The following is an 18,527-nucleotide window of genomic DNA, read 5'->3' on the forward strand; positions in this document are numbered from 1 at the left end:
TTCTTTGAAATATAAGCTTTGGCTGAAATTAACCCACACTCTTCTGAAATGAAAATAATAGCTACAGGGTTATAATAATAATTCAATCACTCTATAGCCTGGTTATCAGGAAAACGCCAGGAAATAGACAGGAAATGATCTCTCATTTCTTTTTATTTCAAGGCAATTTAGGTAAATTACAGACATTTCCCTTTCAGAGCTGAGGACTATCACTAGCATTTTAAGTGTGGTTCATTTATATTAATGTCTTCAATTTAGAACTTCTTGGACTCTTCTTTCTTTATGATGCCAGCTTTCAGTTCAAATTAAAATAATTTTGTAAGACCAGTAAGTTGCAAATCAAGAGAAAAGCGTTTTGTGTATGGTTTCTACGTTTTGGTAGAAGAGGAAATCATTTCAAAGCAATCACTTTCTGTACTTAGTGAATCTCTAATTTCTTTCCTTTTGGCTCTGTCAACTGGATAACTAAATAGAAGATAACGAAGTTTGGATATTCAATACAAAACAATTTTTATTCTTTGGAGAACGAAACTGCTTTGAAAAGCCACTTTGCTCCAACCTTAAAGGTGTTTCATGCTCAATAAATCTTGAGTACTAGTCAATCACTTGTCAGTGGTACTATATTGCCATTGTGTATGTGTGTGTTTGTGTCTGTCTGTCTGTCTATCTCTCCTATTAGACAGTGAGTTGCCGGAGCATAGGATAAGTGGGTCGTGCTCCCTGATGAATGCCTGTGTTTGCAGTTTGGTCTAATTACAGTGAATTTCACAAAAGCAGTATATGGGCAGCTCTTTTAGTCCTCAATGAGATTGATAGGAGGTAGGGAGGTAATGAAATTAAAATAATCATAAAAATGAGAATGTAAGTACCACAAGAAATATTCATTCATTCATTTCATCATGTATTATGCACACTCATTCTGAATCAGATGCTGAGAATATAAAAGTAAATCAAACAAACCCTAATCCAAAAGGAGCCAACACTCTAAGTAGAATAATTCCAAGAAGGGAGGGACTAAAGACAAATGGAAATACCTCACCACCATGAGTTTCTAGAGTGAGAACTTTAAGAAGCACAGATGGATGGGAATAGCACTCCAACAAGAGGAAACCTCACCAACAAAGGCTAGGAGGGGTGAAAGTACAGACTGAGTTTAGGACATGGTGTACAGTTAGGTTTGAGAAAGGCAGAGTCTTGAAATGAAGTAGAGTGATCAAGGAAAAAGGCTAAAGGTAACACAGTGTGATGGGTTTTGCTGAATCAAAGGAACCAAATTGGGGAGTTCAAACTTATTTTAGTGAGCAAAGGAGAGTCATTAAATGTTTTTGAGCAGAGAATTGGCATAATCTGAGCAGCACTTCAGAAGGAAGATTTTAGCTACAGTGTTCAAGAGAGACCAAAGAGAGTGGAAAGGAAGCAGGAAAGCAGGGTATTCCAAGACTACTGCAATCCAAGCAAGAATAAATCAAGGATTTCAAGACCCATTCATGATTAAAAGCAAAACCAACTAGGTACAGACAGTACTTTCTTACCTTAACAATTGATATCTACTGAAAACTTACAGCAAACATTGTTTTAAGATCAAGAATGAGACAAGGATTCCATCTATCCTTGTTTTTATTTCAGATTGTCCTTAAGGTCCTATCCAATGCAGTACAACAAAAAAAGAAACAAAAAGCATATGTTTGGAAAGAAAAAAAACCCTTCTTATTAAAAGATAATAAATAATCTTCATGATATTAATATATCTTTTGAAATCTACTGAAAATTTTTAGAAGACAGTTTAGCAATGTGGTTGAATGCACAAATGAACTTAGAAATCCAATAAGCAGAAATAAATCTCTCCACCTTTAAGACACATGTTTACATAAGAAAAGCATCATAATCCTTTCTCTGTGGACAGTTCCATGTAGACCAATAGTACATTTTAACACTCAGAAATGTAACCTAAGAGGTTTCCTAGAAAATGCATGACACCCTGGGAGGAATGGCATTGTGTCCTACGGAACATCCTAAGCAGTCTTTCAGATGGAAACCATAGCAGTAACAGAGAAGCCAATTCTGACATACATAGTTTGAGATCAAAGCAAAAGCAAGCAACAGAGAGTGGGGGAAAATTCCTCTACCTTTAACTCTAGACCAGGTTCACAGCTACCTTCTCCTATAGCAGTTCCCAAACTTACGTCTCAGTACAGCATATTACTAATGGGAAACGACAAAGCTAGGCGTGCACGTTTTACTGACTGCAGGATCGCTGATCACGGGGGAGGTCTCCAAGAAGCACAGAATGTGAGCAAGACTGACCACATCTGATTGACATCAAATCCTTCTGTCAGGTAGTATCTCAAAGAACTAGTGCCCCACAGAAACTCTAATTAAGAAAATGCTCTGCACCTGAACATTCCCAACTCCTGGTATGAACCAAAATTTAGGTTTAATAGAGTTAAGCAAGGTCACTGAACCCACTCTGCCTGAGTTTGAATCCCAAATCCACAACCTACTCTTGTGTAACTTTGGGCAAGTTACTTCACATCTCCATGCCTCAGTTCCCTCATCTGTAGAATGGGGAGAAGGGAAAAGCCAATAGCAGTTACATCATACGGTTACGCTGAAGACTAAAATAAATGGGTTAATATATGTAAAGCACTTACATAAATGTTGTCACTACTCTGTTAAATTACAATATTTTGCAAGCAAGGAAAAATACTCCTGTTCATGAAATAGGTCCATAAATGTCTGTGAGAAGAGCAATAACACATGCATTGTCTGCAGTTCTGTTAATCAAGACATTCTATTAATTGATGTTTACATTGAACATACTGATGCCTACAGTTATGTGTGGGGTTGGGTGGGGTGAATGAAAAGAAAAGGGGATAATTCTTAGCCTTAAAAAGTTGGAGAATTTTCTTTAAATATGGTCCTCCTAAGTATCCAGGTTGAAATGCACCTTCTCTCCAACCTTCCATACTCACTTTCCAGAATAAGTTACATCTTCTGGAAGGAAATTTAGTGCTAAAGAAATTCTACCAGTATTAAGCCATTTTTGAGGGTTGTTTTCTACCACCTCTTCCCTCAAAATAATAAGCAGGACCCACAGACATGAAACTACTGCTGTACACTCAGGAGCCTTTGACATGTGCAATATCCCAAATTGGACGGTTCTTACTTACAATGCAAAATTCTTCCATTCTTCCAGGGAACACGGATATCATCAGAAAAAAATGGCTTAAGTTACTTTCTTATGCTTTACTATACATTTTAAATATGGCTTAAGTTATCCATACTTTATTGTGTGTCAATTCCTTGAAATCTGGTGATCTATCTGTGATAACCAGTAGCAAGAACAACTCCATCCCACAACTACTAATTAATTAAACAAGATATTAATATAGTAATTCTTTTGAATGCTAAGTCAAGAACCCATAACAGGCCAGGCACGGTGACTCACGCCTGTAATTCCAGCATTTTGGGAGGCCAAGGCAGGAGGATTGCTTGAGGCCAGGAGTTCAAGACCAACCTGAGCAACATGGGGAGACTCTAGAGTCTACAAAAAATAGAAAAAATTAGCCAGGCACGGTTGGCGCGTGCCAATAGTCCCAGGTACTCAGGAGGCTGAGGCAGGAGAATCACTTAAGCCCAGGAGTTGGAGGTTGCAGAGAGCTAGGATGACACCACTGCACTGTAGCCCAGGCAACAGAGGGAGATCCAGGCTGAGGAAAAAAAAAAAGAAAGAAAGAAAGAAAGAATCCACAACAGTTGAAACTCAGTTGGGATGGATGAAAACTGAATGTTTTGCATTGTACTACCAGCCACAGAACTGTGAAAAGCAAACTTCAACAGTACCCGCCTTCATGGGAACCTGAAAAGGACTGTTTGAGGCCAAAGGACACAACATTGAAAGAGTAGTGTTTCATGGGAGTATTTCTGAGCCAGCCAAAGGCTGGAGTCGAGCAACAAGCCAACCCAATCAAATTTCAATTCCTCTAGCCCACCTTCAAGACCCTCCACATCCGACCCCCTCCTGTCCACACACCTCACTGCCTCCTCTGCACTCAGGCCTCTCAAAAGTGGCTCACACGCTTCCTCGTCCTTCGAGCACACAGTGATCATCCTGAATACCTTTTCTCCCCTGTAAAAATTCTTATTCCATCCTTTTCTCTTCATTCCCTTCTGTGGTCTTTGAGTTGCATACAATGAGGATGTCTTAATCTATTATTTTTTAAAAAGCTATTCTTTAACCAGAGTTACAGGTAAAATTTTCACAAACCAATTAGTTTCTTTAAAAAAAATGACACTCAACATGATAGTTAAAGTACCAAAAAAGATCTCCGTGTTTGAGTGACTAAACCTATGCAATAGAGAGCAGCACTTTGTATTCACACTAAATTTTATAAGAAAGGAAATGTGTGTTATCTTCTACAGCACCCAGGAAGGGGGCCCACAGCATTCCCTTCCTCTCTTTTCCAATTCCTCTTCATACTGCCTTTCCTTTTGTTTACCTTACTCAGGTTCTCCTGTCCCAGACCTGGGTTTGCCAGTCATGCCCCCAAGTCTGATGAGCCTGATGGGTGAGCTCTTCCAGAAATAAAGACTTGCTGGTCCCAGAAGCATCCATAACCATCAAAGCATGAAGCAATATCTTCTGTGTGGTGTCACCACACCTCCCAGAAGAATGGACTCCTACCAGAAACAGTCAAACATGGCCAGGTCATCTAGCCAAATGCATCCTTGTGGGTTCTGCTGTTAAGATACCAAAGATCTGCAGCTCATCCAATGCAACAGCAGAAACAATTCTATCTGTGAGCCTGTGGAAAGAGTCCGAGTTAGTCCCAAATGTAAATCACCACCTACAGTCAATTCCTCTGCCAGTTGATGGATGTTGGGGGGTGGGGTGCAGCAACACTTCCTTCCTCTCTATAGCCCAGGAGACTACCCATACACCAGCCTGACCCTGGGATAGTTTACTAGTTATACCATTAGTTTAAAATTCATATAAGTCAGAGGAAAAAAGACAGGGAAATAAATCCCCAAGATATGTAAATCCCAGACCACTGCTATACAAATAACCTTTCCAAATGATTCATCTCCTTTACTTCAAAAATGAATTCACTGCCAAATGGGACATTCATACATCTCTGGTGGATGCAGGAATCAGTAGACCCTTTATGGAAAGCAATAGGATAATATTTAATAGGATCAAATTAAAATGTTCACAGCACTGGACCCAGTAAATCTGCTTCTGGAGAATTCATCCTCTTGAAGTAACTGAACAAAAGAAAACAGCTCTGTGCATGCAGATGTTCATTAATCCATCACTTAGAGTAAGGGGACAGTGGAGATCCGAATGACCAACAATGGTGAGATGGCTTAGCAAACTGTGATTTATCAGCCCAGTGAATATTTAAGCAGTCACTGAAAAGTATAAACATGAAGATAATACACAACATGGAAAACCATTTATGGAGGAAATTTAGGTAAAAATTTAAAAAAAGGCAGAACTGTATATCCATGGTCGGATATACACATTAATATTTTAAAATGTTAAGCACCAACCAGGAGAGGAAAGGACAGAAAAATAAAATGGATGATGTAGGGTAGTGAGATTATGGCTGCTTTTGTTGCTGTGCTTTCATGTCACCATCAGAGCGTTTTTGCCTTTACAAAGAAGGAAAAATCAGTTCAGTGCCAGCCCAGATCAACGGGAATGTGAGTGGGGGCGGGGAAGAGAGATTTTTCAGCACATAATCAAACTCCTTCTCCAAAGAGCTGCGTGGCCTTCACCTGCAAAGCGACCTCTTCCACACACGGATGCCAGGACAAAGAAGCAGCACCTGTGAGTGACAAAGACGGTTTCCTTGGTTTCTCACACGGTGCCTCCCACCACCTGGGCCTCCTAATGCGCGCTTTTGTCCCGTACCGCCGAGGGACCCCGTTAGAAGGCGCTGGTGCTAAAGGGAAATGCATTTCCAGGACAAGAGGTTTCCTCATTCCTAGCATTAGCAACAGAATGGTGACAGAAGGTAAGTGGCAGATTTGCAATCACCGCAGCTCCTCGCCTGGAAATTGAAAACAGCTCGCGCTGGAAGGCGACCGAGCGTCAGCGGCAGCCCCTGCGGAGGCGAGGCCAGCGGGAGGCCAGCGGGGTCGGGTGCCCTCCACCGCCGGCTGCGGGGCGTGCAGGGGGAGCCGGGAGAGACGGGCAGCGGGGTAGGGGCGGAAATCCTCAGACCACGCGCCTGCGTCGCCTTCGGGTGTTCTCAATGTCACCCACCACAAACGCAGCACAAACCCGCCGCGGTGCTGACAGACGCCGCCATGGGCTGTCCTCCCACGAGCTCTCAGCAGGAACCCTCGGGGGTCGCACTCCTTGAGACTGAGGAGTGAAGAGGAAAGGGAGGGGACAGCCTACAACACAAATTCCTTCTCACAACTTTTCGAAACAACATTCAAAACTGAAATATGTAGTGGCTCACGCCTGTAATCCTTGCACTTTGGGAGGCCCAGGTGGGAGGATCGCTTGAAGCCAGGAGTTCAAGACCAGCCTGAGCAACATGGCGAGACAACATCACTACAAAAAACAGAAAAATTAGCCTGGCGTGGTGGCGCGCACCGGTAGTCCAACTACTAGGGAAGCTGAGGCAGGAGGCTTGCTTAAACCCAGGAGTTCCAGGCTGGAGTGAGCTAAGATGACGCCACTGCACTCCAGCCTGGGCAACAAAGCAAGACCCTGTCTCAAAAAACAAACAAAAACAAAACTGAAATATGTAAAGAAGCTACATAGAACTACACAGACACTGCAGCTCAAGAAGCAAATTTATATTTGCTAAGCAGATTTCTACCCCAGCTTCGAAGTAAGGATCAAATGGTCCCTCTGCCCAAGGTTTCTCAGAACAGAATTCAATGTGCTTTCTCTTTTTAAGCCAACAAGGCTTTGTCTCCACTTGCCTTTGGACACTCATAACAAGCTTTTTTTTTTTTTTGAGACAGAGTCTCACTCTGTTGCCCGGGCTAGAGTGCCGGGGCATCAGCCTAGCTCACAGCAACCTCAAACTCCTGGGCTCAAGCAATCCTTCTGCCTCAGCCTCCCGAGTAGCTGGGACTACAGGCATGCATCACCATGCCCAGCTACAAGCTTTTTTTTGTATACTTGCTTTCCTCCACTGGACTATATGGTTATTGATGACAGGGATCTTGTCTTATCATAGTAAATCCAGACACTTAGTACTGAGCTTAGCACACAGTAGGCCCTCAATAAACCAAGGCAGAACTGAAATTAATAAAGTCAAAAAGACAATCAGACTGTCACATCTAAATAAATGTTAGAGCAGTGCTATCCAACAGAAACACAATGCCAACCACAAATGAAACAGCCACACATAATTTTAAATGTTCCAGTAGCCACATTAAAGGAAGTAAAAGGAGGTAAAATTCATTTTATTAATGTTATTTAACCTAATATATCCAAAATATTATTATTTCAACGTGTAATGAATATTTTAAAATATTAATGAGATATTTTACTTTTTTGTACTAAATCTCTGAAATCTGGTGTATACCCTGTAACTCCTGCTCACCCCAATTTGGACTACCCACATTGCAGGTGCTCAACGGTCACATACAGCTGCCATACTGGGCAGCACACTGTTACAGTGAAGTTCCAAAAACTCTACAGTACATAAAAACACCTCTTTATAAAAGGAAACATTTTTGTAGTAATAAAGAGCTCATTTAATTTCAGGTTTTCCATTAATATGTGTTACCACTTTAGATTTATTTTTAATAGCACTAAGGAAGTAACTACTAAATTAGGTGTATATTTTACCCCTTTCAAATGTCTAGACCAGAAAATATTTAAAATAGATCCTCAAGCTAGTCTTGACCAAAAGCCATATTTATTAAGAAAAATTTAACAAAACTCATGAGCAAGCAAGTGCTGTTACTCTAGGAAACAGTACTTTGGGTGTTCTTCCCCCACTTGTTTGAACAGATAATTAGCAGGTTGTGTTGTTTAGTGAAGTAATTAATTATTCCTGAAGAGCTAAACACTTCTCTTCTAAAGTCTACTTTTCACAAATATTATATAAACAAACAATTAGTAATTAGAAGGATTTGATGCTATCAAGACAACATTAGTACCAGGGACCCAGGAATGCCAGAAACCTCCCCTAGCAGTCAGCCCCCTCCTCCCTGCTGGGTGGACAAGTTTGCTCTTCACAGGAATAGTGACAATCCAGGCATCCAAGCAGCACCTAGCACCCATCATCCCACTGCTGAGCTTGGCCAAAGTCTCAGGTGAGAAGGCTCACATGGTCTTCCTAATTTTCTCACCTCACCACCCCAACATCCTGCAGCTCAACTTGTTCTGAACCTTGAGACCAGCCCAGTTGGGCCTGAATCTGTGGACCCAGCCTAACTTTTCCACTGAGGAGCATACAGAAAGGCAAGAGAAAAGTAGCCCCTAGAAGCCAGCCCAGGAAGTCCAACCCTACGGTGGTCAGCTTTCCAGAGGCCAGACACGGGAAGGATGTGACAGCCTCACTCAGGATCCTGCCCCCCAGCAACCAGGACCAAGAGAGGTTTGGGCCCCAACCAATCAGGTAGGCATTTGTCCCTTTCTTTGGGGCAGGAGGAGGCTATGAAAGAGGAACCAAAGTCCCTTCCCCCACAACCATCTGAAATGTCTGATGTTGTTGGAGTTGTTATTTACCCAGATTCCCAGGTGAAAATCAATAATCTCTGAGGAATAAGGTGCCAGACAGGTCGTTCAGAGAAAAACTATGATATAACCTCCTCAGAGAATTGAAGCAAACTGCTCTGCATTCCCACCTGAGGCAAAGTGAGACTTGAAAATGGGAGAGATCACCCTATGAGAGAGCCTGGCAAAGGAAGAGTCCCCGAGATTTGTCAGTCCAGAATTGTGGAGCCAAGATCATCATATAAAATGCTTTTGAAATATTATTGCTCTGCAGCCCTGAAGACCATACCCTGCAATCAAAGAAGCTTAAAGGCATAAATTATGGGGATTTATTTTTTATTTGCACTTTTCCTCCAACCCCATCTCCTTTCAGAAGTTTTTTTTTTTTTTAATGAGAAGAGTAATAAGAAACATAAAGAGAGAACTAAAAACCTGTTTCCTTAAAGTATTGTACTGCATTGAATCCTATTCTCAACTATGTTTTCCCTTCAGTTCTGTGGATGTATTTTCCAGTGTTCAGTTCACATCAAGGATAGGTATTCATTGACAGAAAAGGTAATATGAAATGCACCAAGGCACACCAAAGAACTGCCCCAAATGCAGTTGATAGCAATCTCATAAGGGAGGGTACAGAAGACAAATGAGACGCATTTGCCTGTTTCCCTGACGTTTACACAGCTGACTACAGCCAGGTGAAGCAGCAGGAAGAAGGCCATCGAGCATGAAGCTCTTTAAATAGCTTTCCAGGTGACACTACCACACAGGCACTGGTGGATTCAAGAGGATAACTGGGACGTGACCATTGTTAAGGGAAGTAAGCTGGGAATCTCGATGAGTCCTGATGGCTCCAAGTGTTTCTGCATTAGACAAGTCCACTGCAGCAAAAGCCTCCTCTTGTTTCAAGGTCGATGTGTATGAGCATTTCTTTCTCCTCGCTTGAAATCCACAGTAGCTAGCACACTGATTTGAACAAACCAACTACAGGAAGAAATTTATGAGGCAATGGGGAAATGTAAATATCTTAGTTGTATTACCATTATTATTACTATTATTGCAGCTACGTTAAAAATAAAGCGATACATATTGAATTTTGTGCATCAAATGATGTGAGATCTCACTGTAAAGTCATCTGGTGTGGTTGGGGAGAAAGATTAGGAGAGTAAAGAAGAAACCAGATTGGCCAATTGCTGATGATGGTTAAGACTGGCTGATAGGCACATGGGGTACATGTATTCGTTGTTCTTTCTATTTTAGTATATGTTTGAAATTTTATATAATAAGTTTTTTAAAAGAGTACCTAGTAATCAAGGAGGAAGAATAAAAGCAGCTCTCTCTAGGGCTTCTCTGAGAGGGCTACTTTATCCCTTCTCGGCTTACCATTGCCCAAGATAGCACAGGCCATCCAACGTGAGCACTGGAAAGAAAGAGCACATCCAACCTATTTTTCTTTAAGACTACAATCTTGGCCTCTATCTCTGGCTGCCTCTAGAGAGAGACTTAGCTTTTGATCACCTCCAAGAAACAACATCCTTTAGGATGTTGGAACCGGCAAGAGACAGCCTACAAAATCCTATGTGGTTTACATGAGAAGTCTGAAGGCACTGCTGTGTTCCGGGTCTGGGGATTAACAGTGCATGAGGAAGCACACACTCTTGGTGAGGATTTAATTTAGCTCATATATGAAGGGAAGCCTTACGAGACAAACAGGCAGCAATTCCATGGGGTGAGCAGAGAAATGAGATTATAAAACAGAGGACAATTTACCATTTCTAAATTGCTCTCTCTCAAAAACTGGATGCCTTAAAATCATCTATAATAGTATATCCTAGAATCCCAATTCTAGGAATGTATTTTAATAAAATAATTGGGCAAGTACACAAAGAGGTACATATCTTTGTTTAAAATAGAAAAAAAAACCAGAAAACCCCAAATGTCTATCAGTAGAAAATTGATTAGACATATAATGAAATTATAATCAACTTTAAAAATGCTGATGTCTGAAGTATACCATTAAGTAAAACAGTGGGTTTTTAAACAGATTTTATAAAATCACATCTTTGTTTTACAACAAAGTGTGTTGCAAGAATAGAAAAGAGCTGGAATATACGATCAAATGTTAACAGTAGTGTTTTCTGGCTAGTAAAATTAAAACTGCTTTTTACTTTCTTCGTGATTTTTGCATGGTCTAAATTTTCTTCATTGAGCATATAATATACTGGAACACCTCCCCCCCCCCAAAAAAAAGCTATTTCTTTTAAGATAATAACAACAAAACCATAAAGATGTATAAAGTAGGAAAGACAAGTTGCAGAGCTGGACTGAGGTCAAAGTGACAATCCAAGCAAATAACCCCACAGTTTGCCTGTCAAGGAGGGTCAATGCCCTTTCATTTCTTTCAAAAGACACCTTATACTGAGAAACCACTCTGTTCCAGTCACTGTTCCAGGCCTTAGAGATGGAAATGAACGGGACACAAGTTCCTGCCCTCAAGGAGTTTTCAGCATAATTGCAGGAAAGGACAGATTTACCCAAATAAATGAACCGTACTACTAGAGGAGTATACAGTGGATGCTCAGGGGGAGGGGGAGAGAGGGGCTGGTCAGGAAAAGGGTCAAAGGAGGCTCTGTGGGAGGAGATTATAAAGACCAGTGCTTGCCGTGCAGGTGAGCTTTGAGGATGGTCACCCCAGGCATGTGCGTCGGTGTCAGCAGCTGGAGGGAGGTGGGCGGGCAGTGCACACCCTAAATCTTTGGGGTAACAGAAGCACAGATGAAACATGGGGTGAGGGAGTGAGGTTAGGGAGTAGGCAGGCCCAAGGTATAGAGAGCCTCTCAAACACCCCACTGAAGCATCCGGGTTCCAACCTAAGGGCACTGGGGAACCTCCGAAGGCTCTGAGCCTTTCCAGGATTAGTCAGTCTGACGACAGTGCAGAGAAACACCACTAGTGGGCCTTATAATAGTGGACATTTTCTGAATACCTGCTATGGACTTGCCACTGTGCTTAGCATGCCACACGCATTAGCAGTCTGAACATCACACCACCCCCACCACCACCCCGACAGTGGAGAGTGTTGTTATCTCTGTTTTCCAGGTGAGGAAACTAAAACTTAGTGTGGTTTGGCAATTTGCCCAAGTTCACACAACTACAAAGCGGCAGAGCTGGGAGTTCATCCTGGGTTGCCTGACTCAAGCTCAGGTTTGGTGCTGGGAGAAACTATGATGAATCTAAAATTGTTTTCTCCCAAATTCTCTGCAATATTTACAAATAACCATAAACTCAACAACTCAATTCCTACTAAAAGGAACTTGATGTGTGGCAAATGGGTAAAGGGGAGAGCTTCCTCAGCCACAAAAATAGAATTTTATTAAAAAAAAAAAACCTAGGAGAAATAAGGTGAAATTGGATCTGTCAAGGGGCTACTTTTTTTTTTTTTTAACTCAAAGAACGATTAGAGAGTAGGTAATTTTGTTTTTGCTTTTTTAATAAGTAGACACAGGTGAGAAACCAGAGGCAGGGACTACAGGGAAACCAAAGGTGGGGAGAAGAGCTCATTAAATAGGGAAGCTGGGCCAGACAGGCAAGGTGGAGGCAGAGGGAGTCTCCAGTGATACCCAAGTGATTTACAGAAATGCAGAAACTGGCATTTATGCAGACTTGATTCCAAGCAAAGGACAGGGAAAAAAAAAGAAACCCTCAGTCAAGATACATTTACTAAGCAACTAAACAACTACAGTGAAGAAGAGAGATATGTTTTAGAAAAAGAAGAAAAAAGCTCCTGCCCCCAAGAAGCTTACAATTTATATGGAGAGATTGAGATACACACACACACACACACACACACACACACACACACACACACACAACCTAGTATTAATACATAGTCACTGCAGATAAAAGGAACAGCTAATATAGTCTATAACTATATGGAACATGAGCTCTGCCTTCCAGGATGGTTAGGAATGCCACAAATAAGACGAAAACAGTGGCCATTCCAAACAGAAGAGAGTGAACAAATGCCTAAGAAATGGGAATGTAGAAAGGGTTTTCAGGGATAGGCCAGAATAAAGCAGTAATGTTGGGGGGCAAAGCTAATTCTGAAAATGAGGAAAATTATCAGGGGAATAGGAAACATGGAAGATAATTAGCACTTATTGAGCATTTTCTCTGTGCCAGACACTGTCTCACCACTTCATTTCATTTCACCCTAATGACCCTATGGGATAAGTAATTATTATCCCCACTTTAAATATGAGAAAACTGAGGCCCAGGAAAGCAAGCCAAGCAACTTGAAAAAAGCGCCACAGCTAGCTAGTGCACCTACACCCAGTTCTGTCTCATTCTTCCTGCTGCTTCTACCTACCCCGTTCCTCTCCCCAGTACTGTGTGCTCACTGTGAATAGTGAGTGGCCTCCGGTGACAGGTTCAGATTGCAGCTACTCCACTGTGTTCATTCAGTCCAGGATTTCAGAGGGTACCCTTAGGAAACCACCAATCCGTTTCAGGAGATATAAACATCCCTGAACTTAGGGCAAAGAGGAATGAAAGACTGGTATATCTCAACACTACTATTTAAAACTTTGGTTTAAAATGTTGCTGCTTTTATGTGAGAATACAAAATGGTACAACCACTTTGGAAAACATTTTGGCAGTTTCTCATAAACATATAGTTACCATAAGACCCAGCAAGTCCACTCCTGGGTATTTACCCAAGAGAAATAAAATTTATACTAAAAAAAAAATCTATATGCAAAGGCTTATAGCAGCTTTATTCCCAATTACCCCAAACGGGAAACCCAAATATCCTTCAACAGGTGAACAGATAAGTAAACTGTGGAACTACTAAGCAAAAAAAGAGATGAACTAATAATACACACAACATAAATAGATCTCAAAAAATTATTAAGTGAAGGAACCCAGACTCAAAAAGATATTTAATATATGACTTCATTTTATGACAATCTGGAAAAGGCAAAATTATAGAGAAGAAGAATAGCTAAGTAGTTGCCAGGGAGGCATAGGAGCTTTTTTTTTAAGTGGTGAAACTGTTTTGTAGCTTGATTATGGCGGTGTGTGTTACAGGCAGAATGATGGCCCCAAAAGATGTCCACACCCTAATCTCTGCAATCTGTGAATATGTTAATGTTACATGGTAAATGGGACTTTGCAGATGGAATTTCAGATGGAATTAAGGTTGCTAATCAGTTGACCTTAAAGTAGGGAGAGTATCTCAGATTAAGGGTCGGGGGAGCTCAATGTAATCATACAGGCCCTCAAAAGTAGGAGCAGAAGGGTCAGTGAGAGTGACATGCCACGGAAGAAGAGGCAGGAGAGGTTCAAAGCATGAGAGGGTCTCTAGCTACTGCTGCTGGTCTGAGGATGGAGGAAGGGGGCCAAGTGGCTAGGACCCAAGAGTGGCATCTAGAAGCTGAGAACAGCCCTGGGCTGATAGTCAGCAAGGAAATGGGAACCTCAGTCCTACAACCACAAGAAACTGAATTCTGCCACCAACTTGAATGAGCAGAGAAATGGATTCTCCCCTAGATCCTCTAGAAAAGAACACAGCTCTGCCAACACCTTGATTTTGGCCCTAGGAGACTCTAACCTGAGAAATCAGTCCACCTACTGGATGTCTGACCTATGGAAAACGTGAGATACTCAACCGGTATTGTCTCAAGCATCATAAGTTTGTGGTAATTTGTTACAGCAGCAATACAAAACTACTTAATACAGGACAGTTACAAAACTCTATGTATTTGTCAAAACCATAGACCTATACACCAAAAAAGTGGTATTACTGTATGTAATTTTAAAAACAAAAAATTTTTTAATGTTATTACTTTAAAAGATCATTACTGTGGACAGTAAGAAAGATGTAGCCATATCTCTTCACTTCTTTAGACTTTAAACTCCAAAATGACAACTCAAACTTAGATTTGGCCTGTGTCCAGGCCCCTCCCTTCCCTGTCCATCCTCTGCCAAGAACTAATCTGAGCTTCAGAAGACTGAGGCCACTGCCCACACCATCAGCCAGCTCAGGGCTTGTGGCTGATATTTCGCTTTGGCTCTCAAACAGGTCGGAACTTACACTGCCTCAGGAGGAAGCTTCTGTCTTTAACAAGACCTGCTTTCTCAGGACTTCAAACAAGAGAAAAACCCAGTAAGAGGAAAGTGAAGTGTGAAAGGCCATTTCAGAGAACTTTACTGGGAACTCGCCAAGTCAGAGAGCTTCCATCAGAACAGCTGCTTCAAAACCAATAGGCCCAAAGTAATGGATAATTCAGCAGGGTTTTTAGCAGCTAATGGAGGAGTACTCTTGAGAAATGCTGTAAATCCAATATTTTTCTCTGAAGAATTAATGTGTTTTGGAAGGGTGCCTTTTTACTAATCACTAGCCCATCCCCATCCTCCACTTCTAACTCACCATCAGTGTCATTAACTCGCCTAATTTTTGACAAAGCTGAATGTAGTTCTTCCCCAATTTTCTTATAGCATCTTAAATATGATACATGCTATCTTACCAGGTCTGCTCAGAAAAATGGCATTTGTCTTTAAAATTGTTTTTTAACTACTCCTCACAGCCTACAGCCAATCAAAAATCTATAAGTTAACTATACCAATGTAAAGATATCCAGAATCAACAAAGAGATCAATAAATATTTATTAAGTGCCTTCTATGGACAAGGCACTGGGAAGTATAAAGGAGCAAAACATGGATGGTCCTCGTCTCTACACATGGCTTAACGTGTCATTAGAAATATGACCAAAACTAATAACAATTTAAGGCCAAAAAAATCATGAGATCATATACAACATAGATACTATAGGAGTTCAAAGTGGGGAAAGATTGTGGCTGGTGGGGTCAGGGAAAGGGAGCTTCATGTAAGAGCTGAAAACATGCAAGAATGATGGAGAAGATTCTTCCAAGACAGGATTGTTTCTTAAAAGAGAAATCTAGAAACTCTACCTGCAAAATCTCTCTCTTGGCATACTTCTCCATAAGAATTGAATAGAACTTTAAAGAAAAAAGGTGATCTCTGTTCCAAAAACGCAAAAAATTTCTGGGATTCTGAATTTGGACTAACAGCTAACTCCATCACAATTCATTATTTACTTGTCTCTGCTGGGAGTGAAGGTGACTTACATTTCCGGATAGTCTGGGCTTCTTTGGTCATCCCCACTATGTGTCCCTGGAAGCAAGGAGTATTGTGCCCACCTGAGACAGTTTCCACCTGCAACTGAGCCAGGTGGGCTGGTTCCAGTGGAATTGACTCAGGGCCATTCTACCCAGTGTATGTACCATGATATAGGCTGCCAGAATGGTCATCTCCTTTAGCACCACATTATTAATGGAAATGGTCTTAGCACATCCCAACTCAACTCCCAACATCTGGCAGTCTTTAGCATCTGGCAGTCTTCTGTACACACCTTCACCAAAAGATGAGTAAAAGAATGTTCATATCAATACCACCCATATTAGTCCCAAACTAGAAACTATCCAAATATCTATCAACAGTCAGTGGAAAAATAAACTGGGGTATATTCCTATCAAGGAATACTACAGGACAATGAGGATGAATTTGACAAGCATAGTGTTGATTGCAAGAAACCACACACAAAAGAGAATATACTGTACAGTTTTATGTGTATGAAATTAAGGAACAAAACAAGTAAAACTAATCTATGGCATCAGAAGTCAGAAGTCAGATGTTACCCTGTGGTAGGGGGAGTCAGGGACCAGAAGGACTTCTGAGGTCCTGAAATGTTTGTTTTTTAGTCTTTGAGGTAGTTACAAGGAGCATTTACTTGGTAAAAAGTCATCAAGCCATACACTTATGATAACACTCTTCTATATGAATGCTTTATTTCAATAAAAAGTTTACCTTAATAGAAAAAATGAAAATTCTCTGTTGCATTAAAGGATTATAGTAGGATGAGCAAAAATCATTTTACAGTTGAAGAGCAATGTGTACATTCACAAGCACAATTTTTATTTAAATGTCTTATTTTACACGGTGACTTGGTTTTAATGTATTTAGTCAATAATATATGTATATTTAGATGGGGAATATATACTTATGTCATAATATTAAAGAAAAATAACCCTAAAATTAAGTATCTCTGCTTTGCATATAGATCAAAGAAGATGATTTATTACTGCACTTCATTGTTCCTGGTAGAGGAGGAAGAGGAGGATAAGGGGGAGGGAAGAACACAAGAGGGAGGAGGAGGGAGGAGAAGAAGAATTTCTTCAGGCTCTTCAAAACCCCTGGGAAAAAAATAGGGTCACCAGAACATGTTCCAGTACTGCACAATTTATTTGTTTAAAAATTGTTACAAGCCAAGGGGCAGGGACTAGATGTCCCCAGTAACTCCCACCCTATCTAAACCACAACCTGGTTCAGGATATAGACCAGGCTGTAGGCAGATCCAGGCTCAGAGCTGTAACCCAAACGAGCCACTATCTGCCCATGGATATGTCACTAACCCATGTCTGCCGTTAACTGTAGAATTTCCTTCCTCATCAATAATTGTAGCACACATCTTCTCTGCCAGTTAACGCCAAGCAGAGAGAAACCCCTCCTTCCTGCCCTCACAGGTCAGCTCTCACAATGACCATCCATCCACATAGTACTTGAAGGTCAGGGTTTCCTTTGACTGTGAAAATGGGGAGGGGAGAAGGGGTCGTCAAGAGGAGCTGCCTTCTTAAGCCAGGTATAGGTTGAAGCCGGAGGCCAGAGCCTGCCTCTGTTCCCCAGCCCGGAAAGCGCCCGCCTAACGGTACAGCTAGCACCTGCTGGTCCCCGGGGCCCTTCGCAGGGACTGCTGCATACAACCTTGGCAAAGATGCTGGGGACCGCCTGGGCCGGGAAACGTCGGCTTCTGGAGCTAGAGAAAGGCCAGGCGGACTAGGCAATACCCGCGGTAAATTGTCACCTGTCAATCACTTGACCTAAATACACCAGCCACTGGGGGGATGGGGGAGAGGGTTGGTCGGAGCATGCTCAGTGATCGCGATGACATCACTTAATCAATGCTGGGGACGGGAAAGCTGCATCAGCAGCCTCGAGTGGGCTGCCAGGAACGTGTCAGCGGGGACCGGGAGGCTCCCATTAACTCGGCCGCTCCCCACGCGGCTCGCATACAAAGGGGGCACCGTCAGCCACGCACGCTGGGAACAGCGGGCGGGGAAGCGGGGACAGGGCTGGCTTATTTCATTTGACATATTCCTTTAAGAACTAAAAACTATTGATATTCCCTCCCCCCACAAGCAGCCCGGGCTGCAGAGAGGGAACTAAGTCCGGGGAGGGGGTGGGAAAGAAAAGGTGGGGAAGGGAGACCAAGAGGGAGGGGTCACTAGCCACACAAAGTAACTTCTGCTCTTGGCGGAGGGGCTATTTGGCCGCGCTCTGTACCCCTCGTTCCACAGATGTGGACACAACCTCTTCTCCACCCAGCGCCAAGCATATCAACGGGTCTGCAGACACGGGGTGGGGGAGGGGGTCACGGGGGATCAAACCCGGGTTCCACATCCCGGGCACCCAGGGGGAGAGGAAGTAGGAGACGCACAAGGCCTCCCGGAGACACCAAAGCCACCCGTGGTCCCCCCACCCTCCGCCGTCCGCAGGCGGAGCAAGGTGAAACACCGCGGGGAGCCGCGTCTACACAGCCGCCGGAGCTCCGAGCCTAGGCTACAATTTTTCCTGTACCTTTTTTTCTTCTTTTTTTACTAAGGTCATAAGAAGAAGAGGCAAAGTGTTCGGTAAATCGAAATGATGCCTGGAAGCTTTTGTGGGTTGCAGAACTCATACTTTAAAGGGATCCTGGGCAC

The 18,527-nt window shown here is 42.3% G+C and overlaps 1 protein-coding gene across 1 annotated transcript in view; it reads right to left on the reverse strand.

Moving 5' to 3' along the window:
* Positions 1-18,527, reverse strand: part of KIF5C (kinesin family member 5C) — a 139,280-nt gene that overhangs the window by 119,955 nt on the left and 798 nt on the right. The gene's annotated exons all lie outside the window — the stretch shown is intronic.

This window comes from Propithecus coquereli, unplaced genomic scaffold (assembly GCF_000956105.1).
Source record: "Propithecus coquereli isolate 6110/MARCELLA unplaced genomic scaffold, Pcoq_1.0 Scaffold118, whole genome shotgun sequence".
In the NCBI taxonomy this organism is placed as follows: domain Eukaryota; kingdom Metazoa; phylum Chordata; class Mammalia; order Primates; family Indriidae; genus Propithecus; species Propithecus coquereli.